This window comes from Dermacentor albipictus, chromosome 3 (genome assembly GCF_038994185.2).
Source record: "Dermacentor albipictus isolate Rhodes 1998 colony chromosome 3, USDA_Dalb.pri_finalv2, whole genome shotgun sequence".
NCBI lineage: Eukaryota > Metazoa > Arthropoda > Arachnida > Ixodida > Ixodidae > Dermacentor > Dermacentor albipictus.
This window is the reverse complement of record NC_091823.1, coordinates 127223242-127251080: the sequence shown is the minus strand read 5'-3', so window position 1 is coordinate 127251080 and position 27839 is coordinate 127223242. Positions and strand designations below refer to the sequence as shown.

The window sequence follows — 27839 nt, the reverse complement described above, 5'->3', positions numbered from 1 at the left end:
ATGCACGATTGCAGTGATTTGGTTCTGGTTGATCTTTAGTCTAAGGTTTGCTTGTCGCCACGTCATGTTTGTTGCCTGTAGCAGGGCCAGCGACAGTTCTGACGGCGCGAGTTTGCCCACGTTGAATCCACTTCGCGGCCGCATCACTAGCCTGCGGTCGTACAAGGGAAGCTGCGCTGGCATGAGTGCTGGCTTCCTCATCGTTGGTCTCGGTCGTCGTTCCAGGGCGAAGAAGGCGGCAGCGGGCCGACGGCTACGTTCAGCTGCGTTCGGCCTCGTCAGCGTTGTGCTTTCGAGGCGGCCACGATTCACTGACCAGCCGCTGTTGATTCCTTGCTTTCTTCTTAGTCGTCTTGTAACATCTGGTTGTCTTCTTACTGCATGCCTTGATTGTATACTTCACTCCACGAGCGGGGGCCGCGCTGCCCTTCCCGGACGGGGCCCGCTGCCCGGCCATGGTCGTGGCTAGGCTCCCCACCCCCGACCACACTCGTCACTGGGCCTATCACACTAGCAATAGGCTTAGTCTGCGCGCACGGAAGGATGCCTTTAGATTCGCAAAAGTCGTACTTACCGGCGTAATTTTAGTATCCACGGCTGCATTTCACTACGCTGAATCAGACAGTAGCACAGAAATTGCAAAAATAATGAATTTTACACGACCGTTGGGTGTTTAATGTCGAGCTCATTAAAAGCACGCATAACGTCCGCGGTGACAGCAGCGCTACTGAGGAAAGGGCTTCGTCACTTCCACATGGTGGTAAACAGCACGCTGTAACATGTGCTCATGCATATCATTTCGTTTAACAATATACCCATTCGTGAATGCAGCACATACGATGATGACTCGTTTATTCTTCAGTCGTATTCATATGCGTCATAATTCGCTGAGAAGCATATACAATTGATAGGTTTTTGAGTCTCAGTGCAGCAGACAACGGGATAGAAATCAGATCTTCTCGTAGCCTCCATTAGTGTTACGTATCTTATTTCTTTGTTTTTAAACAGGAGTCAAAGGTGACATAGTCAACGCCGCTGTTCACAATCCTTCCTTGGCCCGCAGTGCTGGTTCAGCAGTCGCCAGGTGCCAGGTGGGCATAGGCACGTGGGGTTCTCTATTACACAGTACTTGAAGATTGAACCAGGACACATGTTTTCTCGCAGAATGCCGTCCGGCGGACACATTGTGTACACTTGGCCTTGCGGGCAGGCTGGAACGTCATAAAAGCAAAGTTAGTGTTAGAAAACAGAGAAAAAAGTCGCACTTTCGCCCGAAAGCGTTAGCAAAATAAAATAGCGATACACAGTGAAATTAAGGCTGTTTTGTTTTACCTGCACTTTGTGCAGGCTAATGTAGACAAGTGTGATGCCGGGCAGATGCTATGGCATTGTGTTCTCAGTTGGCTCACTGGGCTCTAGCCAATCAGAGCCGACTGTGCGTCATCTTCTGTATCGGCAGAAGAAAAGCACCTGACTTGGCACTTATTGGCTGCGAAGGGAATTACAGTCACTGACCAAGTGTGTTGAATAATCTGACGTTTCGGAACCGCGTACGGGTTCCTTATTTACTGAGTTGGACAGGAAATCGTCGTCACCTATATAGCCAGCAGGTGACGTAATGAACGTGCGTAAACGGCAGGCATAGTCCCTGGTGTCCGGTTCATTGTAGCTGGCGTCGATTGAATGATTAGAGATTCCAGCAGCCGTCGGGATGACACGTTCTTTTCTTTGGCAGCAACAATGACATTGTCCCAGTCAATCTTGCGATTATGTTCCTGCGCATGCTCGGCAATGGCGTTCGTCGTGTGACTATTATTTGTTACGACACGTTTATGTTCCTTGAGGCGTCTAGAGAACTTCCCTGTTTCATCAACATATACTTTGTGGCAATCAGCGCATGGTATATTATACACAACTCCTGGGAATGATTCAACAGATAACCTGCCTTTCACATTGATGAGCTGGTTCCGGAGCTTGCTGGTCGGGATGTGAGCAATGCGCAAGTCGTATTTTGAAAATACGCGCGACAGTCCCTCGCTGATTCTTTGGACGTAAGGGACGGCTGCACGTGCACAGATTGTCGTTTTGTTCTCCGAATTTGGCTCTAATATCCGCTTCTCTGTCTTGCATATGAAACCACTAGGGTAGCCGTTGCGGCTTAGTTCACGGTGGATCGTCCGTAATTTCTTTTCCAGTGCATCGTCGCTTGAGCAGACGCGTACGGCCAGTGTTATCAGGGACGACACTACGTATGTCTTGTAGCCGACAGGATGACAAGAATTAAACTTGAGGTAACGACCTGTGTGTGTAGGCTTCCTGTATACCGAAAAGGCGAGAGCGCCCCCATCCCGGCGAACTGGTACATCCAAGAAAGGCAACGAGTTGTCCCTCTCGTGTTCCACAGTGAATTGTATGTGCGCATTTTGGGCGTTCAGGCAGTCCAGGAGGCGTTGGATGCCTTGTTTCTTCAAAATACAGAAACACTCATCCACGTAGTGGTAAAAAACTTTAGGTGCCGGGTTGAATGTGGCCAGCACTTTCCCTTCCAAGGCTTCCATTACTAGATTGGCCGTGGTGACCGATATTGACGCTCCCATTGCCGTGCCATGCGTTTGCTGATAAAGGCTGCCACCATAAGAAAAATACGTGTTGCTTAGACAAAACTGCAGCAGCTCGCTAAGTTCGGGGACGTCGAAGGGCGTAAGACCAGGAAGACCACTGTCTGCTTCTAGGGCTTCTCTGCACGTGGCTACAGCCAAATCCACTGGCACACTGGTGTAAAGCGATGTGACGTCGAACGAGACCAAGGTGTCATCTTCACTCAACGTGACGTCCTTTTTTTTTGCTACAAATTCGGATGAGTTTTCGACGTGCGTCGAGGTCTTACCGGCAAGGGGGCTCAACACCTGGTGAAGGTAGCCCGATAGTCGGTACAGCGGTGATCTGGTGAAGTCGACGATAGGACGAAGTGGGACGTCAGGCTTGTGGACTTTCGGCAGGCCGTAGATTGCAGGGCCTGATCCGTTCGTGCAGAGCAAACGGTGATAGAGACGCACTTGGTGCGGAGGGACCAACTTGAACAGCCTGGTCAGCAATTTTTGGAGTTTGGTCTGTTGTCTGCTTGTAGGGTCACAAGCCAGACGAGTGTACATATGATGTTCTTCGAGAAAGGCCAACATCTTCTTGTGGCAGTCGCTCTTATCTAGCAGGACCACAGCGTTGCCTTTGTGGGAGGGTAGAATGGCGATGCTACTGTTATTCCGTAGGCTTCGAATGGCTTGCTTCTCCGCTACCGAAGAACGCGTTCTTGCACCGTGTCTCCGCATACCGGAAAGTACATCATGGCATGGGTGCGGGCTTCTTCTTGCACTTCAGAGGGAAGTTGACTGACCGCATGTTCGACTGCACAGACCACATCTATTGGTCTTGGCGGTGTTTCCGTGTTGAAGTTCAAACTACGGTACAGTACCGCAGCCTCCTTCTCGGTCGGTTTGTACGAAGATAGGTTGATGACGTCTTGTGCGTCTTGTGACACATCCGGGTGGAGTGCCTGTAGTTTCCTGTCTTGTGACGTTCTATGAAGACATTCTCTCGTGGTTGCCGTGTAGTTTGCATGCAGTTACACATCTGAGAAGTCCACTGGGTTCAGGTGCTCAAGCTGCCGACGTGCAAAAAACGCATGCGTTTCGAACTTTCGAAGTTTTTCGCGGCATTCAAGAATACGTGCTTGTAGCAGCTTCCGCTCAGCCTGACGGATAATCTGGTGGCCCCACGACGTGGTGACTGGTCTTCCTAATCGCAGGCTCCTCGGCGTTAAGTGCTCCCGTTTACACGTGAGGTCGAAGTCCAGGTGCGCCATGAACGCTGCTACTTTTGAAGTGGCCGAAACAAATCGACGTATCTTCGTAACGACGTCTTGTCCATATGCACCCCGGTGGGTAACATAATCAAGGGTTCGACGAAACTTCGCCTGGTAAGGCATGGAAATCCTGTCCAACTCAGTGAACAAGGAAACCGTACGCGGTTCCGAAACGTCAGATTATTTATCAGACTTGGTCAGTGACCGTAATTCCCTTCATTTATATGCCTGACAAGACGAACTTTCGTCGGATGGCGAGTAATATCAGAAGCGTTGTCTCACTCGGGGAGTACCTCAGGGATCGATATTATCCCCGATTCTCTTCTCCATGGCCTTGGACATTGTCAGCGCGCAGCTGCAAAACGTACCTGACCTAGGATACAGCATCTATGCAGACGACATTACACTATGGGCACATGCAGGGTCTCCAGGTGACATCGAAAGCGCACTACAACAAGCGATCAACGTCATACAGTACTATCTCAAAGAAATTGGTCTTTCCATCTCACCGGAAAAATCAGAATATATCGTAGTTACGAACGAAAGAGGTCACTCATCAAACCACTACCGCAACCTCATCCATCTCCGAATTGAAAATGAACCAATCCCAAGACGCAAAACAATTCGCATTCTCGGATTTCACAACCAAGATGATGGCAAGGCCGACACTTGGATGCAAAATAAAGCTACACAAGAACTTCACCAATTTAAACGACTGCTCTACCACATCACACGGAGAAACAAAGGAATTCGCGAGCACTATCTATGCAGAATAGTCACAGCATTTGCAGTACACGCTATTCTATACCAGCTGCCATACCTTCACCTCACAAAAACGCAGCGCATGAAACTGGGTAACCTGTACAGGCTACTCGCCAAAATCACTTTAGGACTTCCAAGATACGCGCCTAATCACAAAGTAAGCCAAACCGACATACTTCCAAATCTTAGCAGACTATTGGACGTCCACACAGTATCACAAATACATAGATTGAAACGATCACACCAAGGTCCAGCGCTGCTTAAAGATCTCAGACATTTTCAAGACATGTCTCAAATAACGCTGCCACCACCACCGTGGCAAGCGCTTAACAACATTCACACGCTGGCAATACCCCGATACATGGACCCGCAAACAGACCAAGAAAGAAGACAAGCACGCGCAAAACGCACCGGCCCGCCGGACCCAACTACCCGGACACAACTGTGTACTACACAGACGCATCCCCGGGTACAGACCCCACAACACACCACACGGCGACATACAACGCCGCGACCAATGCGTATACCCAAGGCCTGTACATAGGCCTCCCTAGCCAAGTAACGGCTGCAATAGTGGCAATAACTGAAGTATTCACAGCACGACAGCACACACGCACCACCATCTTCATTCGCACAGACAGTCAAGCAGCATGCCGAGCGTTCCTCACGGGAAACCTGCCCAACCCCATCAGCGAAACCCTGCATCGATATACCACGAATAATCCAGCACGCCACATCACTATTCAATGGGTACCTAGCCACTTTACCATCGAGGGAAACGAAAAGGCCCATGCTCTATCCCGCACAAATATTCCGGGACCTACTTTTCAGTGGACAGACACACTCAGTTCTACAGAGTTAAAACAAATGGCTTCAAATATGTGGCGCCTAATATTAGAGGAATGGCATGAACAAGAAACTACTTTCCCAGCTCCACCACTCTCCTCAACACGCGAGGCCGCTGCCACTTGGCGCCAAGCCCAGACGCATTGCCTACCCACACAAAACATTCTACACTACATAGCTGGAAAAGACGGCTACCCCAAGTGCACACAGTGTGGAGGATACCCCAACACATCACATACACTCTAGGACTGCCAGGGAAGTCTACACGCATTTCAATCTACACTTAGGACGCTACCAAAAAGATCACACACATTAGAGGAGTGGCTGGCTGACCCAACACTACGTGATGTGGCCGCGTTCAAGAGAAGACGCCACCAACGTCGCACCTTCGCCCCCGTTTCCGGCAGCATCTCACCACCACCCTAACGCCCAGTAGCCCCGGACAGGGAGCCGGAATGAAATAAATGTTTCTCTCTGTCTCTCTCTCTCTTGAAACAGCCCAGCGGCCCTAAGGGCGATGGTGAAAACGCGCCTCGAATGTCTATATACTTCTTTTTTATTCACTGAAAGGTCAGGACTAAAGGCGCTAGCATGCGCCTGACTGAGGCCCTGACCCCTATACAATCTGCGCTCCAGCGAAGCAATCAGGACAGCGTAAGAATGAGGAGAAAAGGAAAAAAAGAAGAGGGGGGATTTGATTCATGAGGCAAGATCGAGAAAAAACTTATACACTACAAGCTAAGAAAAACAAGCACACGATGTGCAACCAAAACACAGCATGAACAACACAGTTTGGGCGAACAATAAAAAAGGGTAATTAACCATATTTGTAGTACTGCTAGTTCAGTTCTTAACTTGCTCCGCAATACTTCCTTCCGCAATGAAAATAGATCTTGCTCCGTAGGAAATAGAGCCTCCTAAAGCAACAATAAAGGGAAATATTTAGTGAGGCATGGTTCTGAGTTACAATGTCAAAACTGTGCTGATTTTATACAGAAAGGACATGTGGCATGCCAGACAACGACGCAGTGATTGGTCGGTGGCGACGAATTGTTTAGACACTTCGAAAAGCATGTTGTGCTAACACAAATTGTGGCAACGAAAGGATGAGGCCATTAACATGTTGCTTTCAAAATTTTCTTCAAAAAGAAAAAAAAGAAAAATACAACCCTAGCACCAATTGTTACAAGTTTTTTCCCTACATAAACAAGCTCATGTTTGCAGAAATACCGCACCACCGTCACGGCCGGACGATATACGTTGACGCCAATGGTGCGACAGCTCAGTGTAAAAGAAATTAGGAAAGCACTGCCGCAGTTGAGGATAACCTTTTTCTTGAAATACTCGGTCCTTCTACGAAGAAAGAGAAAAGATTACAAAGAATATGCAGATCCGTCGCAGATGCTGGAATCTACCTGAAGCGAAGCTTGAGTAAAGCGGTTAACAACAGTGATGCGTACACATTTTAGCACGAGGCGAACATGGGTGCTAACTGTATTCTCATTAAATCTTTATGTTCGTACGCTACATCGCTCACAAATTGTGGCGAATTGCAAACTCATAATCAGGAGAATGCACAGTGTAAGACATGTAGCCAGCGACAGCATGGGGACGAAGGCGATGTATGATACGACTCACGAGAAGGAGGGTAATGAGAGACGTATGCCCAGCAAAGTACGTCACGTATCAAACAACATTTAATCCTGTGCCTCTTGTGTTCGCAGTGGCACAGACTCATTCCAGAGGATTTAGAAAGAACGGGCACATTCAGTGGCACATTTCGAGTGGCTAAATTGCAGAAAGTAAATCAATGAAATTCGTTAAATATTGCTAGGTGTACTCCATGAAGACGATAAAGACAATGGCGAGAATTTTAGCGGACTCTACCTTGTAATGTGGAAGATGCAAACACGAAGACGACAACTCTGCGCTTGATCTCTTAAATGGGCTGTCTTTGTTTTGTTGTTGTTAAACGTGTCCTCGTCTCATGTGTTTGGTGCAACGTGACAATATCTAATTCACCATTCCATTAGGAAATAGGTGTGATTTAGAGACACCGGTGAGTGGACCTTATATGTGTAGGCTTTATGCACGAATTTACTGTTATATATATATATATACATATATATATATATATATATATATATATATATATATATATATATATATATATATATATATATATATATATATATATATAGCTAGGGTCTCGCGCCGCGGCGGTGGTAGTCCGCAGAGCTCCACATGCATATTACCCACTACAATCGCCCCTGCGTCAAAGAGGCGCCTGGCGACCTAAGGTGATGACAGGTTAAGGGGGTCGTGGTTCGGCTTCAGGCGGCTGACGTGAAGCATCTCGCAGCCATGGCGGCGTTTGTCCGAAGATGTGGTCACCGGTTCGACCACATAATTCACAGGCAATGTGCACGCGACGATCCGGTACGGACCCTGATATTTCAGAGCAAGCTTTGGGCTAAGGCCTGGAGCTTGGAAGTGCAGCCCGAGCCAGACGTGAGAGTCCACGGCAAAGGACTGTGTGCGCTGATCGTTTTCGTGGCGCTCTTTGGGGATTTCTTGGGTATCCGACGTGAATGAGCGAGCCAGTTGGCGGCACTCTTCAACATGGTGAGCAACTTCGGAAAGAGGGATGAATTCAGAGGCATCCGGATGATATTGTTGTACGGTGTCGAGGGCAGCACATGGTTCACGTGCATAAAGAAGAAAAAATGGTGAGGAGCCTGTGGTAGCCTGAACGGTGGTATCATTTGCTTACGTCATAAAAGGGAGGACATCGACCCAATTGGAACGATCAGACGCAACATACATGGTGAGCATGTCACCAAGAGTGCGGTTGAATCGTTCCGTTAGACCGTTAGTCTGTGGGTGATATGCCGTAGTGGTGCGGTGAATAGTGCGGCACGTGGCGAGTAGCTCATTAATAACATCGGTCAAGAACAAACGGCCTCGGTCGCTGAGCAGTTCTTGCGGTGCGCCGCAAAGTGAGATGAAATGCCGTAACATGAATGCGCCGACGTCGCGAGCAGCAGCCGAAGCAAGTGCTGCAGTTTCGGCATATCTTGTGAGGTGGTCTACTGCGACAGTTATCCAACAATTTCCGTTAGCAGTTCATGGAAGGGGCCCATGAAGGTCAATGGTAACCCGATCAAAAGAATGTGCAGGATTCGGTAAAGGTTGCAGAGGGCCTGTCATATGGGGAAATGTCTTGCGTCGCTGACAGGCTGCACATGACCGAGTGTATTTGCGGACATAAGAATACATGCCGCGCCAGTAGTAACGCTGGCGGAGCCGCAAGTAGGTTTTCAGGACGCCAACATGAGCTTGTTGTGGGTCGGCGTGGAAATACGTTCATATGTCGGAACGCAAATGGCGAGGGATGAGTAGCAGCCATTTGCGTTCCGACATATGAACGTATTTCCACGCCGACCCACAACAAGCTCATGTTGGCGTCCTGAAAACCTACTTGCGGCTCCGCCAGCGTTACTACTGGCGCGGCATGTATTCTTATGTCCGCAAATACACTCGGTCATGTGCAGCCTGTCAGCGACGCAAGACATTTCCCCATATGACAGGTTGATATGACATATGACAGGCTGGCTGATAGTTTCGGTGGTACAAGATGGCGTCCCATAGCACGAAGTGGGTGGCTTGGCGACGAAGGGCTCGAGGGTACGTAGCCGTTGACGAACTGTTAAGAATGTCAATGAGAGAGACACAATCCACGGATCTTTTCTCTGTTCAGACGGCATGTCAGCAACAGCAAGCGTAGCAACCGGGCACTGTATGGATGAGGGTGGCGTTTCGTCGGATTGCATGGGCGATCGGGAGAGCGCATCTGCATCAGAGTGTTGACGCCTGGATCGATAGATGACGCGAATGTCAAATTCTTGGAGCCGAAGAGCCCTACGCCCAAGACGCCCCGATGGGTCTTTCAGTGAGGCAGCAGAACGCATGGTGGTCTGTCACGACGTCGAATGGATGGCGATACAAGTAAGGGCGGAATTTGTTTAATGCCCAAACTATAGCCAAACATTATTTTTCTGTGACAGGATAATTGGTTTCTGCCTTCGTGAGGGCACGACTCACATATGCAACTTCATATTCCGGAAAGCCAGGCTTGCGTTGCACAAGGACGGCTCCAAGACACATGAACTTCGGTCGGTGCATTCGGGTCGTAGTGGTGTACAAGAGGCAGTGACGTAAGCAGACAACGCAAACTGGTGAAGGCTTGGTCACATGTCGGAGTCCAATCGCGAAGGTCACCAGGGCCAGCCAGGAGCTTCGTCAGGGGAGCGATGATGCAGGCAAAATTGCGCACAAAGCGTCGAAAATAAGAACAAAGACCAACAAAACTTCGGAGCTCTTTCATTGTAGTCCGCCGAGGAATTTCTGCGACAGCACGAAGTTTGTCAGGGTCGGGAAGGACGCCGTCTTTGGAAACTACATGGCCAAGTATGGTGAAGTGGCGGGTTCCGAAGCGGCACTTTTTCAAGTACAAGGCCGGCGGTGGCAAGGCCGGCGGTGGCAAGGCAAGTAAGGACTTCGCGTAGACGAGAGAGGTGAGTGGTGAAATCAGGGGAGAATGCAACTACGTCGTCTAAATAACACAATCACGTCTTCCATTTGAGGCTTCACAGAATATTGTGCACCATCCTTTCGAATTCGCGGGTGCATTGCCGTGAATGCCGAATGGCATTACTGTAAACTCATACAGGTCATCAGGCGTAATGAAAGCTGTCTTCGAGAGCTCGGATTCACCCACTGCCACTTGCCAATAGCCCGATCGCAAGTCCAAAGAAGAAATAAATTCGGCACCATGTAGACAATACAGGGCGTCATCTATGCGCGGTAGAGGATAGATATACTTTCGCGTAATCTTGTTGAGGCGACGATAGTCCACACAGAAACAAATCGAGCCATCTTTTTTCTCAATGAGTACTACGGGCGACGACCAAGGGCTGCAGGATGGCTTGATAACACCACATTCAAGCATGTCTTCAACTTGCTCGGTGATGACACGACGCTCGGTGGGTGACACGCGGTACGGTCGCGGGCGTGATGGTGCGTGATGTCCCGTATCATAGTGGCGAGAAGGAAGGAAGGAAGGAAAAAGTGGAGAAGGAAAGGTAGGGAGGTTAACCAGTATGGCTTAACCGGTTTGCTACCCTACACATGGGAGAGGGATGGGGGAGATTAGACGGTACTTGTGCGGCCTAATGATACTTGGTTCCAGTCAAAAGAGGCGTGCAAATAATTTAAAGGAGTAATTAGCCGCTCACGTTATGTCGGCTCGAGGTCATCGGCAATAGAGCGACAAAAAACATCCGGTAATACTCGCGTCAGTGCTGTTACGTTAGCAGTATCCACGTCGTCGGCAACATGGAAATGCACAATACCGTCAGCGTCCACAGTCTGGATGGTACCAATAGTCTCGCCACAGTGCAAAGGCAAAGTGTACGAATTTGGGTTAGAAATCGGTACTGCCGCAGCACCATGGTGAACTGTGAGGAGGGTGAAAGGCAACAATATAGGCTGGCAGAGAATGTAGATGACAGCGAGTGCTGTTACGATCAGCATGCAGGGGTACTGACCTGCAAACTTTTCACAGCCCCCTGCAGTTGTTTCGATCGTCCTGCGGGGGTAGCGACCTTCGAACCCTTCCAGGCCCACTGCAAAGAGTCGTTTTGGAGAGCCAACAATGCGCCTCTCGGAGAACCGGCGACGCCAGCTAGGTTAACCGACCATGCACCTCTTTCGGAGAACTGGAGACCATCGCAAAGTTAATCAACCATGCACCTTATTCGGAGATCCGGCGACGCCAGCAAGGCTAGCCACGTTCGGCGGACCGAGTATTGCTACTTGATTCGCTGTCGCCTTCACGGTTTACTTGGAGCAAGAGGACTCCTGGAAAAGGGGGTCTTGCGGTGCGTTTTCGCGGGCTATTAGATTCGTCGGACGATCTCGCCGCTGCCACCATTTGAAGGAGTTGAAGGTCGTAGAGAGGAACTCGGTGAACAGGATTTATTTACATTATTTACATCTCTAGCAAAACATACATCGACAGTCTAGCGTGACTCCCATATGCAGTCCGCAAGACTAGCATACAGCAAACAGCTTACGAGCACACAGCTTACGAGTACATTTCGAGCATGACAACGAGCACTCAGCTCCCGACGACGAGCACACCCTAGCAGCCGGCAACCGCTGCTTATAAGCACTTGGTACCCCCTTGATTCTAAGCGAACGGAAATGTTCGTCCAGTCATCGTTCGACGTCACCGGTCGACGTCACCGAAGATGACCCACCCTTTTGGAGGAGGCGGGCTCACATACTCGTGCTGCACATACACACAGGTGTAAAGGTCCGGAGTCGACGTCAGAGGGCTTCGTAGAACTCTGCTCCGTCCCGGGTGGCGCGTCCGAGTACCACGTTCCTGAGCTGACCCCGCGCCACGTGGCTGCCGGTTTATTCGCAGTTCTCTGAAGTGCGCCCCGTCCGGTTGGATAGGAACATGTGAAGCGGGCTGAAATAGCTGGCACGTTGTCACCCCGTACGGGCATTCTTAACAGGGCCCCAGAATTCGTCAGTCTGCTGACAGTCGTGGCGGCTACCTGAGAGGTCAGCTCTGGAATCAAGAGACGCCAACTGGGGTCAAGCGTGACAACCCATGTGTACAAGGACCCGCTCACCTCCGTGTGTTCAGTGAGAAGGAGAGTGTGTGAACCCTCCCCCTTCAAAGGCGGGTCGACTACGCCTCCAACGACGACGTTGGACGGTCCAATCGGGCGGAGGTTGAACGGCAGTTTTCGCTCACGTAGGGATCTTGGGAGAGCAGAGGGTTTTTAAGCAGCCGTTTTGTCGGCTGCTAGTGCGCTGTGTGCTTTGTGCTTCGGGCTTCGTGCTTACTTTTTCAGTCATGCTAGACTGATAAAATATATCGTTGTCCACCCTTCATATTGTTACGTAGGATGACGCAGACGAACAGCTATGTACAAATATATTTACAAGGAAAATACGCTGCGCTAGGCCAAGAGGCAACAGCCCGCGCTAGCATCTAATCGTCGTCGTCGTCTTCACACTGCTGGCCTTTCGTGATCGCACATATTGTGCCGTAGCACTACCCCCGGCTGCAAAAGCGCCGTCCCGGAGCGACTAAAGATCGGACTCGGAAGCAGTGTAGTAGGCCTTGAGCCTACTGACGTGTACGACATCACTAGATGCCACAGGAGAGGACGAGGTTGAGCCCACAGGAGCAATTTCGTAAGTCACAGGCGTCACCTGGCGCAGCACGCGGTAGGGCCCTGTGTATCGCGAAAGAAGTTTCTCTGAAAGTCCGACGTGACGAGAGGGCGACCACAGGAGCACTAGCGCACCAGGTGAAAACTGTACGTCACGATGGCGGGCGTTGTACTGACACTGCTGAGTGGTCTGTGAGGCCGTAAGTCGAGCACGGGCAAGCTGGCGTGCATGGTCGGCGAGGGCGATGGCGTCGCGCGCATACTCGCTTGTTGAGACCGCAGCAGGAGGAAGTGCCGTGTCTAGGGGCAAGGTAGGTTCGCGACCGTACAGGAGATAAAAGGGAGAAAATCCGGCGGTGTCGTGCCGGGAAGAATTGTACGCAAATGTTACGTAAGGAAGGGCAATGTCCCAGTCGTGGTGGTCCTTGGAAATATACTTGGCCAGCATATCGGTAAGAGTACGGTTTAACCGCTCTGTCAGGCCATTGGTTTGAGGATGGTATGAAGTAGTCACTTTGTGTTGAATGGAGCAGCAACGCACAATGTCAGCGATAACTTTCGAGAGGAAGTTTCGACCACGGTCAGTAAGCAGCTGTCGCGGGGCGCCATGAAGCAAGATAATGTCACGCAAGACAAAGTCCGCGACGTCAGTGGCGCAGCTGGTAGGGAGAGCCCGAGTGATAGCGTATCGGGTGGCGTAATCAGTCGCGACGGCTACCCATTTGTTCCCAGATGATGACGTGGGAAAGGGACCGAGCAGGTCTAATCCAACACGAAAGAACGGTTCCACAGGGATGGTGATCGGCTGGAGATGACCGGCAGGTAGCACCTGAGGTGTCTTCCGACGCTGGCAGGGATCACAGGCAGCAACATAGCGTCGAACGGAGCGAGCGAGACCAGGCCAATAGAAGCGGCGGCGGACGCGGTCGTACGTGCGGGTTACCCCAAGATGTCCTGCAGTGGGTGCGTCATGCATCTCAAAGAGCACATCCTGTCGTAGATGTTTTGGCACGACAAGAAGAAGATCAGGGCCATCAGGGAGGAAGCTCCTTCGGTACAGAATGCCGCCCTGGAGGACATATCGGCGAACGGATGCGTCGGTAGGTGTAGAGCGCAGACGCTCGATGAGTACTCGCAGCGATAGGTCTCGGTACTGCTCATCGGCGATGTTAGCGAAGGCAGACACAGAGAAAATGCCGTCGGCGGTACTACTGTCGGCGTCGTCAGGCTCGTCTACCGGGTAGCGAGACAGGCAGTCAGCGTCCTTGTGTAGTCGGCCAGATTTGTAGGTGACAGAGAACGAATATTCTTGGAGGTGTAAGGCCCAGCGACCAAGTCTTCCTGAAGGGTCTTTCAATGAGCATAACCAACAAAGCGCGTGATGGTCTGTGACAACGGAAAAGGATCGGCCATATAAGTATGGGCGTAATTTCGCAACCGCCCAAACTAGGGCCAGACACTCACGCTCAGTGATGGAATAGTTGCGCTCCGTGGGTGAGAGGAGCCTGCTGGCGTAAGCGATAACACGGTTGTGGCCACGCTGGCGTTGTGCTAGTACTGCTCCAATTCCGTAACCGCTGGCATCAGTACGGACTTCGGTAGGCGCAGAAGGATCGAAATGGGCCAGAACGGGAGGCGTTGTGAGAATGTCGATTAGATGAGAGAATGCAGAGGCCTCGTTATCGCCCCACTGGAAAGGAGTCTTTTTTCAAAAGGTCGGTTAGTGGTCGTGCTATGGCGGCGAAATTCCTCACGAAACGGCGGAAGTACGAACAAATGCCGATGAAGCTGCGCACATCCTTGACACACGTCGGAACAGGAAAGTGCGCAACAGCATGGATCTTGCCTGGGTCCGGTTGCACTCCGTTCGCGTCAACGAGATGTCCAAGGACGGTAATCTGGCGACGGCCGAATTGGCACTTCGATGCGTTGAGTTGCAGACCGGCTCGCCGAAAAACGTCCAGGACTGCTGAGAGGCGCTCGAGGTGCGTAGCGAACGATGGGGAGAATACGATAACGTCGTCCAAGTAGCACAAGCACGTGGACCATTTGAAACCCTGAAGAAGGGAGTCCATCATGCGTTCAAAAGTGGCAGGAGCGTTACATAGGCCGAACGGCATCACCTTGAATTGATATAGACCGTCTGGTGTCACAAAGGCAGTCTTCTCGCGGTCGAGATCGTCCACGGCAATCTGCCAATAGCCGGAGCGAAGGTCAATAGAAGAGAAATAGCGAGCACCGTAGAGGCAGTCAAGGGCGTCATCAATCCGAGGTAGGGGGTACACGTCCTTTTTGGTAACCCTGTTAAGGTGCCGATAATCCACGCAAAAGCGCCATGAGCCATCCTTCTTTTTTACCAGCACAACCGGTGACGCCCAAGGACTACATGACGGTTCAATAATGTTCTTGGCAAGCATTTTGCGAACTTCTGCGTGAGTAACTTGACGCTCAGCTGGTGACACTCGATACGGGCGGCGATGAATAGGAGGGGCATCGCCGGTATTAATGCGATGTTTGACAGCTGTAGTTTGGGCTAAAGGACGATCGTTAAAATCAAAAATATCGTGGTAGGAAAACAGAACGCGGTAGAGTTCACGAGCGTGCTCGGAGGGCAAGTCGGGGGCAATCATTTTCCGTAAGTCAGCGATGGAACAATTTGTCGACTGCGATGGTAGAGAAGTATCGGATGAAGTGTCGTCTACTGCAATGGATGCTACTGAGTGATCCTCGAACGAACAAAGCTGGGCCAAAAACATTCCACGTGGCAGCACTTGTGTCGTCAAGCCAAAGTTGACCACTGGCAGGCAGACGCAATTCGCCGTAATAGATAAAACTGTATGGGGTACTGTGATCCCGTGTGTAAGGAGGACGTCTTGCATAGGAGCCGCGATGTAGTGACCGTCGGGGACTGGTGGGGATGACACTAGGTCAACGTAGGTGAGTGCCGAAGGTGGCAAGCGAACGAAGTCGGCGGAACTGAGGCGACTGGGGTGTGGTTCAGTAGGATCCAGAACAGGCAGGTCAAGGCGGAGAGTACTGGCGGAACAATCGATGAGAACAGAATGTGTGGAGAGGAAGTCTAAGCCGAGGATGATGTCGTGGGGACAGTGGGCGATGACTGTGAATAGCACGATTGTTGAGCGATCGGCGAAGGAGACGCGGGCGGTACACATACCAATTACGGGGGCTGTGCCGCCATCGGCGACACGGACAACAGGCGTCGTGGCGGGCGTGATGATTTTCTTGAGCCGGCTACGAAGGTCAGCGCTCATTACGGACAAATGCGCCCCAGTGTCTATGAGAGCAGACACGGAAACACCGTCGACGTGCACGTCAAGAAGGTTCAGATGAGTGGGCAAAGTCAGTAGAGGATTTGGCGGCGTAGGGAGCAATGCAGCGTCACCTCGAGGCGCTGCATCGTCTAGTTTTCCGGCTGGGAGCGGCGCCCGAAGGGAGTCGGCGAATAGGAGCGACGGGGCTGGGGAGAGCGAGATTGTCGTCGTTGGGACGAAGGCGAACGAGAATAGGGGTGGTTCGTTGCAGGAGAATCAGTGGCGGCACTATCGGAGCGTGCGGCATAGGGACGAGAAGGGCCACCTGAGGGGTGAGAGTAGGCAGTATAAGTAGACCGGATCGGGGAACTCCAGCGACTACGACAGTGCCGAGAAATGTGCCCGATTCGATGGCAGTGGAAACAAATAGGCTTGTCGTCAGCAGTGCGCCACTCAGATGGGTTGCGGAAACGTGGTGGGTAAGAAGATGCGGGACGGGGCGAAATCGAAGAAGCCGGGCGGGTATCAGGGCGATGGGCCGGGCGGGTATCAGGGCGATGGGCCGAGCAGATGGTGTGAAGACCCATGTTTTCAAACTCCTGGCGGACAACTGCCTGGATCAGTGAGACCGTGACTGCAGATGTGTTGGTGGGACTGGAGTCGAAGGCAGCCGGATAGGCGGCCTCGATCTCACGCCGGACGATCCTGGTAACATCGGCAGTGTTGTTGGGACGAGGAGCGTCGGCACAGGAAGATGTCGCTGGGGTGTTGGGCAGACGGGCAAACTGCTGGTCAATACGTCGGCTTTTGGCGAGTTCCAGGCGGCGGCACTCTTTTATAACAGCATCCACCGTGGCTACGTTGCTGCAAACGAGCAAGTTGAAGGCGTCATCGGCAATGCCTTTGAGGATGTGGGAAACCTTGTCTGACTCAGTCATGTGGGTGTCAACTTTGCGGCACAGAGCCAAGACGTCCTGAATGTACGTGACATAGGGCTCTGTTGACGTCTGCACACGGCCGGAAAGCGCCTTCTGCGCGGCAAGTTTTTGACCGTAGGGGTTGCCGAACAAGTCTCGAAGCTGTGTCTTAAGTGAATCCCAACTGGTGAGCTCATCTTCGTGCGTGCGATACCAAACTCGAGGTGTGCCACCGAGGTAAAAGACTACGTTGGCGAGCATAATAGTAGGGTCCCACCGGTTATTGCGGCTGACGTGTTCATAGAGGCTGATCCAGTCATCGACGTCTTCCCCATCGTGGCCCGAGAATACGCCAGGATCACGGGTAGCGGGGAGAGTGATGTAGGTCGTCGAAGGGGCAGCAGGTGTCGGAGCCGGCGGAGTCGGGTTGTCGTCGCCGGGAGCCATGAAGGAAGGCTCGACGTACCGTCCACTGCGAAGCTCCGTGACGAGGTACAGGGAACGTCCACCTCCACCAGATATGTTACGTAGGATGACGCAGACGAAAAGCTATGTACAAATATATTTACAAGGAAAATACGCTGCGCTAGGCCAAGAGGCAACAGCCCGCGCTAGCATCTAATCGTCGTCGTCGTCTTCACACTGCTGGCCTTTCGTGATCGCACATATTGTGCCGTAGCAACATAGATGTTGTAAATAAATCTCATATTCCTCGTTCTCGATGAGAACAAGTCCCTCCCTTCAACACCGTCCTGAGCGTGGATAAGTCGGACGACGGCATGGGCCAGCTATCACTTATTTCATGCCCGACCACAACTCTTACAACTGAAAGGCACCGGTGAAATCGTCCTACAACGCGTAGAAAGCGATACGATCTCACGGACTTTGGGACATGGTGGCCGACTGGTATCCCGATCAATTTGGAGGCGACTTAGGATTGACGACCTATTACAACTAACTGGATACGGTGACTGGTGATATGGTGCTGCTTGAGAGGGTAAGCGTTTGGTTTTGGCTGTAAATTTATCAAGCTTCAATTTCTCTGGATTTGTAGATTTGAACCGCTGGGGATCTTTCACGTGTATACTGATTTGCGTGGGTATTGCAGCAAGTATTGTGTCACAGCAGAGCCAAAGCTTAAAGTAGCGACCATGGTCCCATTGTGTATGAGGAGAGCTGACCTGTTGTGGTTCTATGAAGAGCTCGAGGTAGACGTAGAGGAGGACTTGTCAGAAGTAGAAATTCATAAGACCATTCTCCAAAGTGTCAATGATTTGAAACTCATCGAACAACTAAGTAAACGAATTCTAAGGAAAAGACAGGAACAGGAATCAATTAGGCAATAACGCCGAGAGCGTGAGCGAGAACGTGAGAAAAAACGGCAAGGAGCTCGAAAAAGAAATGGCAGCATTGAACAAACGGATATAAGCTTTGCAGTAGTTTTGCAGTGCAACGCCTGCCTGAAAATTCTGTAGGTAGTACATAGCAAAAAAAAAAGGAAATATCTAGCGGATTTTCGTCAAAAGCTGACGAGAGGAGTAGTACATATGAGATTAGCAGCACATTCATAGGGGGACGGAGAGGGCTAGCTGCTAACGACGCCTCCCGTAAAGTCCCTCCCTTCAACAACGTCCTTATCGTGGATGAGTTGGACGATGGCATGGTCCAGCTACCACTTATTTCATGCCCGACCCCAACTCTTACACTGTAAACATGACCGTCGCTTCGGCAAGCGATGCACATGAAATAGGGACAAATACAACATTGTGAGGAGGAAGGTCAGTATCTGAAGCTACACAGATCCTGCTAACATCGTGAACTTGAAAGTCGTGAGATGGGAAATCGCACAGAATGGAGAACTGAACCTCAGCATGTGCACAGTCAATGACGGCATGATGGCGCAACAGAAAATACCAAGCGAGAATCACGTCGTGGGAGCAAGAAGTTAACATAAAGAAATCGATCGAATACAAAATCTCTCGAATGAGCACCCTGGCATTGCACATAGCGACTGGTTGAACTTGTTGTGCACTGGCTGTTCTAAGCAATGGTACCGAAGGCTTCATGGTCCCTTTCCGTAATGCACGACAAACCTTCTCACTAATAACAGATACAGCAGCACCTGTATCGACGAGCGCAAGAGATTTTATGCCATCAAAGGACACTTCAATAACGTTAGCGGGGGAAACACGAGGACTTTGATGTTCCGACGATGACGCAGTTCGTGCCTCAGGAACTGCGGAAATCAGTTTTCCGCCTCAGTAGTACTGGCACTGGGCCTACGACACATTGGTGACAGTGAGCGCCGACAAAGGGAAGGCGAGCGACGAGTACCGTAGAGTTGTCACTGTGGTGCTGGTATGTCATCAGCAGCGTAGACTTCCGATGGTGGTCGTTAAGGCATACGGAAAGGTAGGAAGCCGGAGCTGGGTGGTCGCGGGGTGCCCACGAAGGCCGGCAAGCACCGGCGGCAGATGCGCGCTACATATCCCGGGGTACCGCAAGCATAGCATATTGGGCGGTTGTCAGCAGTGCGCCAAGGATTTGTACCCTGGTGCTGTGCACTGAAAAAGGGAGCCGCCGGCTGGCAGACGAGCAGACGAGATGCCCGTACCCCGGCAGGCGAGGTGCCCGTACAATGGCTTCAGCGTACGTCAGGGGCGCGGTCACGGGAGCCAGCTGACACGGAGGTGGAAGAGCTTCGGTCACTTGCTCTTGAATTATTTGTCGGATCGCTGTAGCGAAATATTGACAAGGCTTCTCCATGGTCGGCAAAATCGAGAGCTGTCGCGCGACCTCCTCGTGCACAAATTCTTTTATTTGCGTCAGCAAAGTTGTGTGGTTGTCGCCAATAACCAATGCTGCTAACGAATCTTCCGTAGGTGATGGGCACTGAGCTATGACGCGTTGTTTCCGTAGCTCGTCAAAACTTTGGCACAGATTGATAACTTCCGCCACGGTACGCGGATCCTTAGCTAAGAACATTTGAAAGGCGTCCTCATCAATGCCTTTCATAACGTGTTTTATCTTGTCCTGTTCTGCCATCGACGGATTCACGCGCTTACACAGGTCAATGACATCGTCGATGTGACTTGTGAAAGTTTCACCGTGATGTTGAGCACGCCCCCGTAAGCGTTGTTCTGCGCGAAGTTTGCGCACAGCGGGGCACCCGGACACTTCTGCGAAACTTGTTTTGAAAGCGCTCCATGTTGTGAAATCGTGTTTGTAGTTTCTGAACAAAAGGTTCACGACGCCGGTTAAGTAAAACAGCACGTTGTGCAACTTGGTGACGTCGTCCCACTTGTTATGCTGTCTCAACCGTTCGTAAGATGACAACCAATCCTCCACGTCATGATCATCGGTGCCGCTAAAGATGGCAGGATCACGCTGGCGCAACGCACCAGAAACGACGACTGACGGGGGCTGTGGTGCATCTTCCTGGGTGGTTTTGTCAGGCATGGTCGCAGCAGTCGGTACGGCCCGGCTTCGGAGTCCCAGTTTCCGAGGCTACCCAGCAGCTCCACCAAATAAAATGGGATTTATTGCAACTCGTTCGAGATATCGCAAGTAGCTCTTGATGACGAGTCCTAGCCCTTCGCCTCAGCAGCCCGAGCCCGAGTCTCGCGTCGCACGCAGCCGTGGCAGTCCGCACAGCGCCACATGCATATTACCCACTACAATAATATGCATATATATATATATATATATATATATATATATATATATATATATATATATATATATATATATATATATATATATATATATATATGCATACAGAGATATTGAGTGACCCAGCCAGTAGCCACATGAGGGTAGGCAACGAAAGCTTGCCTTTGATAGCAAAATCGGCAGATAGGCCTCCGGTAAATTTAATATCTCTTGTATTGCGGCTCGCCTTTGATACGAAGGTTCAGCTCACAAAGCCGAAAGCAGCGGAACCACGAGAGGTTTAAGCTTATTGTTCGGACATTGAAGACCTGTCGGATGCTTCGAGACGCAAAGAACGCCGTGTTCCCACCCAAGAAAACTCGTACTCATGCCTGCGAGTTGGGGGGGGGGGGGGGAATGCAGTAAGCAGCGAGCCTGCTTTTAGTGAGCGACGCGTCGTGGATCAAGGTACCAGCTGAGCGGAGGCAAGAATGCTGCGAGCCAAGACGCGAAGCGCGCTTCAACCGACTGCGGAATCCCTCTGCTGTCGGCGAAGGATTTCTCGAAAAAAAAAATACGGTGCGTCCGTAGGTTGAGAGACCTGGACCGAATGCTGGTCGATAGGTTGCGCTACCCTAGGGATTGATGGGCCCCTGCCAACGGAATCGTTATCTGGAGACGCTGTAACTTGTCGGCCACTATTTTCATTTTGATAAATACCGCGTTAGTCGGGAAGCTTCGTGAAGCACAAACCAAAGCACACGCACACGCCCACATACATACGCACAATAAAATGCCCCCATGAAGATATATCTCCCTGCAGAAAGCAAAAGCAAATGTAAAGTTAACAACTTCATGTGAAACCAGACAACTGAAAAACAAAATTTACACAGTAATATAATATTCTAGGATAATTAAATGAGCGACTTTAGCGAAGAATCACTCAAAGGCACCTGTGCTTACATTTGGGTGCACGATAAAAGACTCCAGATAGTTCAAATAATCATTAGCGTTCCACTATGGCGTCTATCATAAGTACAGTGTTGCTATAGGCCCGTTAGGCCCCGTGAACCAATCAGAATAGACCCTCTTTCACCGTCTGATATGCGCATGAAAGTTTCAGACGTGAAGAGTTAAAAATATCCAGCGAGAAACGCCAAACATGCTTCTGCCACGCATTGGCATTATTACTTTAACGCACTGTGACCAGCGGTGAATATAAATAAAACCTACTTCTTGACTCCCCTGAGGAAACCAGGAAAAGAAATAAAGCGGCAATGCTGCCTTTCATATCTGGAAAACAGAAACATATAGAACAGATTGAGTGATGCGTAAGACAGCTGCAGAGCGACGTTGTTTGAGTACAATTTTTCACAATGTGCGATCCTGCGCAATGACGCCAACATGATCGAGCATTTGAGAAATTGCGCTCCAGTAATAAGGAGATAAGGGCAGCTTTTTTTAAGAGACTCCTTCTTAGTTCCTTGCTGCGGTTTTGTAGGTATCTGTCACCCAAACCCTATCGACTGCGCGAGGGCACGTTGACGTGAAAATGCCGCGCTCTCAGAACTGTTTAATAATAATATTATTTGGGGTTTTACGTGCCAAAACCACTTTCTGATTATGAGGCACGCCGTAGTGGAGGACTCCGGAAATTTTTACCACCTGGGGTTCTTTAACGTGCACCTAAATCTAAGTACACGGGTGTTTGCGCATTTCGCCCCCATCGAAATGCGGCCGCCGTGGCCGGGATTCGATCCCGCGACCTCGTGCTCAGCAGCCCAACACCATAGCCACTGAGCAACCACGGCGGGTCTCAGAACTGTTTGAACACTTGCCACAGTATATGTGCTCTTGTGGCAACTTATATATATAATGTCTGATTCGGACCACACATTCTGCACCCTTTTCACACCCTTAACTTTCCTGATTATCTAATCAGCCCCGGTCGACCGTGGCGTTTGACTTAAGGCTGCGCGCTAGGTGCGCTCTTATTCACTCACCTGATTTATAACGTAGGCGCTTAGTAATAAGCCATTTAAACGGTCAGAAATCCCCAGTTCGAGGTCGTTCGACTGTAGAAAAAGCAATGGCACTTCGCAAATGACTGGGGGAAATGTACTGCGGACTACTAATCGACCAGAAATAGCCAATTGACGTCATATAACCTGTATAAAATACGGAGGACCCTTTCTTTCTCTTGTGGATGGCGTCCCTTCGAGAGATCAGACAGCTGCTGATCATGAAGAAAAGAAACGTCCACCAAGAATGGACACTTCATAACCCCTTAATGAAGGTAACTGCGCATTGTACAGTGCTTACGGAATGAAACGCGTCTATTTAGGGCTAACTAATGCGCATACTTTCGTTTCCACCAGCTGCAGTTCCTATCGCATCGACATAATTTTGGCACATGCACTTAGATCGAAGTCCGCGTCACCTTTGGTGACCAGATTCATGGTGACATGACATTGTACTCTCGAGTGCTTTGCACATATCCGGGGTTATACTAAAGGCTGCCTGTCGCATTTCATTGCTCAGCACTATACATGCGATGTGTTCTGTTTTATTCGACCGGTTGACAAACAAAAGAGAAAAAAAAACTTCGTTTACATAGCTACCCATCAGGGATGTGTTCTTCATGAACAGCATCGGAGCAATACTGCCAGAAATTATTGAAACCCTTGCTGTACTTTTCCCTTAAGCATAGGGAAGTTGTAAAAGAACAGAACAACCATGTCGTGCTTTATGTCCACCCAGGCCAAGTCATGTGTGCACAAGATGAGCAACTTCTTTCGTATGGAGGTCACGCGTTTATTAGAAGCAGGTTCTCCACGTGTTGCCGTAGCCGTACTTTCAGAACAGATGAAAAAGTGCATCGTGTTTTACAGTTTACGCGTATTTACAGAAGAATTCTCAGAGCAAGAAGAAGGAAGTCGTGGGTATACATTACATTTACTCTCTATACAGTACTTAAGGAAGACGCCTTACTTAAGAAAGTAGGGAGTCGATACGGAGTCAACGCTGCGTTTATGGCCCATAAGTTTGGAAAGATTTGCGTCGCCATGCAGAGAAAAAAAGACCAGTTGAACAGGAAGGAAAGACTTGATAGGTGCACTGCAGTTTATGCCAGCAAGTTCACAGAATGCCGTACGGGCGCAGTCTATGGTTCCTTTTAAGGGGGGATGGTAGGCAGAGCAGATAGTTTTGTAATTTTCTCAAGGTCCACTGAATGCCACTTTAAAACGTCTATTTGTTCAGTACACGCATTTGTGATTACGAACACTAAGCTTTGTTTGAGAATATTAAGAAGCATTCCAACTATAGCCTTTTATATTTACCCATATTACTACTTTCGTTAGCGAACATTCAACTATGACAAAAGCAATCAGTGCGCTGAAATTATTGCCAAAAATTGCTTACAATGTGAGTTTTTACTGAATTAAACAAATAACATTCGCATTGTAATTCACTTGAAAACAAGATTTCTAACCTTGATAATTTGGCAAGAAAATTATATTTATTTAACATAATAGACTTCAGGTGACAAGATCGATTTAGTTAAGTAGATACCTAAGACAAAATTCAACAAGTGAGCAAAATCTCCGGCTGAAAATTTAGTTGATTACGGAGATAATGTTCCATTCGTCTGCGAAAACAGTGTTTTCCAGAAATCGCGTTTAAGTGTTCCGTCGTGAAGCGTCAAGCCCAAAATTCAACATTGTCATAATTCGCCACATCATTTATCAGTCATTGCTTTGCAAAATACTTCCTGGCAATTACTCTAGCTTTTCTCTTTGGATTGCTTTAAAGTAGTTGAGCGAGACACCAGCGATCTTCATGTAGCTCGCCCATGTAACCAGTGTTGCCATATTTTTTTTAACCGTGTCGCAAAATTGAGACAAAGAAGTCGCTAAATTTCGACTAAATCCTGTAAAGCCGCTAAAATTGCTCGACATATATTCTACTGCGAGGAAAGAGGATAAGGCAAACCATCGCCACTCTGCGTTCAACAAACTTGTTCTGACGATTAAGAGAAACGTTCCTTGGTTTTATCACCTTGTTAACGTGCGAGCGGATACGCGTTAGCTTATTCCTTGCCGTGAGTTTCACGTCAACGTCGTACATAGTTGCAATATTTTTCAAATTATGTGTCAGCTTGTGAACATAAGGGATGAATGCCATTTTTCTTCCCCTTTCATTTGGCAGTTGCTTCAGGGCGTTGCACCAACAAGAGGTTTACTCTTCCAGCTTCACTGACGCACCGGTACGTCCTCGCGTTTCTGTCCCGCCATGTTCCCATGTTCGCCATGTTTCTATGGTCGGATAAGAATGTGAGGACCTCACCGAGAGAATTTCCCATTATCCGTGTAATTTTTTTTTCGTTCTTGCGTAACCAAATATAATTCGTTGTGTTCGTTTTATACAATAGCAGAAAAAAAAAGGAACCCGACGCTAAAGATGCGTCACCTCAAGAAAAAAAAAGACATAAAGCTTCATTAACAGGTAGAACATGTACACCCTTTCGTTAGGCTTTCGCGATTTCAAATGCACTGCCGAAATTTCAGACAATGTAGTCGTTAGTTGTGTTTATACATAAAAACGAAAAATCGCATCGTATGGTTGAGACATGGCATATAATTATTAGAGGCAGCAGATCTGTGAGTCAGCCCTGAATTATGTTGCACAAAGAGAAATTGTCATGCCTAAGCGGTTATCGCTCACTGAGGCTTAGGCACATACTTGTAAAGACTTACAGCAAGGTGCCGCCTTCTTTTTTTTTCGCTTCCTTCGTTTCTGCCACTATGCGACAGTTCAGTTGATAGTCGGTCTTTGGGTTGTCTTACACGCCGTGCTTGCTTAGTGGCTATGGTGTTGGGCTGCGAAGCACGAGGTCGCGGGATCGAATCCCGGCCAAGGCGCCCGTATTTCGATGGAGGTGAAAACACCCGTAAAGGACCCCAGGTGGCCAAAACTAATTGGGAGTCCCCCCTACGGCGTCCCCCATAAAGATATCGAGGTTTTGGTTCGTAAAACCCCGTAATATATTTTTTTAAAAACCATAACGACTTTCACAACACGATGTGGTTGTCGCGGCGAAGACCAATCCCGGATGGCTCTTACGTGAGAAAGTTTTAGAAGCATATGCCTAGCTTTTTACGTGATAAATTATAAGGAGGAGTTCTATAAGGAACAGTTCCTTTTAAAATTAAACAGACTAAAAAATAAAAGAATTCGCTTGTTATACATAACGTAATGTTGCCTGACATATTAAAAACAAACGTTAGTGCACTGCGGCACTTATAGAGGCTTACTGATGAGGCCGACATTACTTGCATGAAAGATGAAAATAAGTAATTAGCCAATCACCAAGCTTCTGCTAATTATACTTTTACTTGCTTGGTAAATCAATAGCTTTAGTAGTCAACATGACATTGTGAGTAGTTCTCGGCGCAAGTCCAGTTAGTAGAAGATCAGGGGTTAATGCCAGTTTCAAAGTGCCTATCTTCATAACTACGTCAAAATTTGTAACGCCCCATTTATTTGCCCCCAAACCCATTTATTTTCCCAGTGGGTCAAAGCCGGGCGCAACTGCTTTGCATTTCAGGGGAAACGTTGCACGTCGATGCCTGGTAATCGCGGATTACTCAGGATTCCTGCTAGGCAAATCACGTCGGGGATTTACTAGATTTAGTTCTGAACTTCTAACACGTACCTTAGCGTCAATAACTAAATGTTAATGAGTGATAACTGTTAATTAAGTAACATAAGCTTGTGATTATCACTGCAAGTAAAGTCTGCCTAATGTATGATCAAGCCGATGTTGTGAAATTGTGTTAGCTGTGACAGACGATTGAAAAAAAAATTTATTGAAGCGTAGGATAGTGAAGGTCATGAATTATTGGTTTGGGAAAATCGGTAAAGAGATTCTTATAATCCTCCAACTCTTCCTTCTTGTTTTGTGACAGATACGAAAGCACATCTACAGGAGCTACACAGACCTTTAATACTGCTTTAATACTACAAGGTACGGCTGTAACTTGCTCAGTCTACATTGCGAGTGCTGCTTGAGAACATTCTATTTAGCGACGTACTCACCCGAATATCTACTGCTGAACCAGCGGGCGTATGAGTGTGTTGATCACTGGACAATGCTGTTAGCAAACGTTGAAACAGTTGTGCTGCGCCATTTAGCAGCTGTTTCTTGTCTCGAGTGAGAAAAAGAAGACTACATTTCCTGTCAGTCCATTTATATTATACGATAATTTGTAAGGCAAATAGCGGCTGCACAGAGAACGAATGAAAGCGTTTCGGGAATTGCGCAACGTTAAAGGAAAATACGAAGCGTGCATGCCGTCTTATTGGTGAAGACATTCCTACAAGATTAGGGTAGAGGGCCGAGTTTTGTAGCAAGCATTCAACATCGTCAGAGACAACGGGGATGCAATATTGAGAACAATGTTGAAAAAAAAATGTAAAACACCGCCCTTGCACCCCGTACAGATCGTAAACAAACGAAGTTGAAATGTGCGGCCCCGTTGCTTATGTTGACGTCGACGTTGTCGCTACTCATCCTAGCGGGACCGAACCACCGGATCCACGGCCGACGCCGCCGCTGGCGGCCACACGGCGGCCACACGATCCGGCGGCCTCACGAGCCGCCGGATCGACCCGACATTGCCACTTGCGCTCCGCATCGCGGGTCCGAGCTTCTGCCGGGGCGTTGGTCCGACGCCGACGAGATCTCCCCCGCTCTTGCTCTCGGCCCTGTTGTTCGTAGGCCAGCTGCTCCTTGGGAGAACGAGGGATGCGCGACCGTCCCATTGCGAAGTCGGAGACTGCTGCGCGTGCGCTCTGCTGCGAGGGAGAAACGACGTCACTATCGGCGCAGCCAATGGCGCGCCGTACCTTCCGACGGAGGGTTTTTGTGGTCGGACCGTGAGCGTTTCGCCAAGGCATGCACAGCTTCGGTGTAGAAGGATTGCACTCGTCGTTGCTTCTGTACATGTAGTTGAAACAAGGAATTGACCGTTCAAGCTGCGCAAAGCCCTGCTGTTGTAATGTGACACTGCGACGGATAGCTACAAATTTAGTTATAAGCAGGATGATAAAGAAAACGTAAATGGTTCCATCTTATTGTATTAGCTAACCTTTGGCGTTTGCTTATTCTTATAAGCCATACTTGAAAAGGAAATTTTAGTTCGCTTCCTACCACTCGTGGTGAACAAAAACTGAAAAAAAGATGACACGGACACAAGAGACGTAGTCAAGCATT

At 49.3% G+C, this 27839-nt stretch overlaps 1 long non-coding RNA gene across 1 annotated transcript; it reads right to left on the bottom strand.

Annotated features, from left to right (window-relative positions):
* Positions 1 to 636: 636 nt before the first annotated feature.
* Positions 637 to 26762, bottom strand: LOC135912834 (uncharacterized). Its single transcript, XR_010567797.2, has 3 exons — positions 26663 to 26762; positions 21797 to 21856; positions 637 to 1211 (listed from the first exon to the last, which is right to left on the bottom strand). It is a non-coding gene; the product is annotated as an uncharacterized lncRNA (long non-coding RNA).
* Positions 26763 to 27839: the final 1077 nt, after the last annotated feature.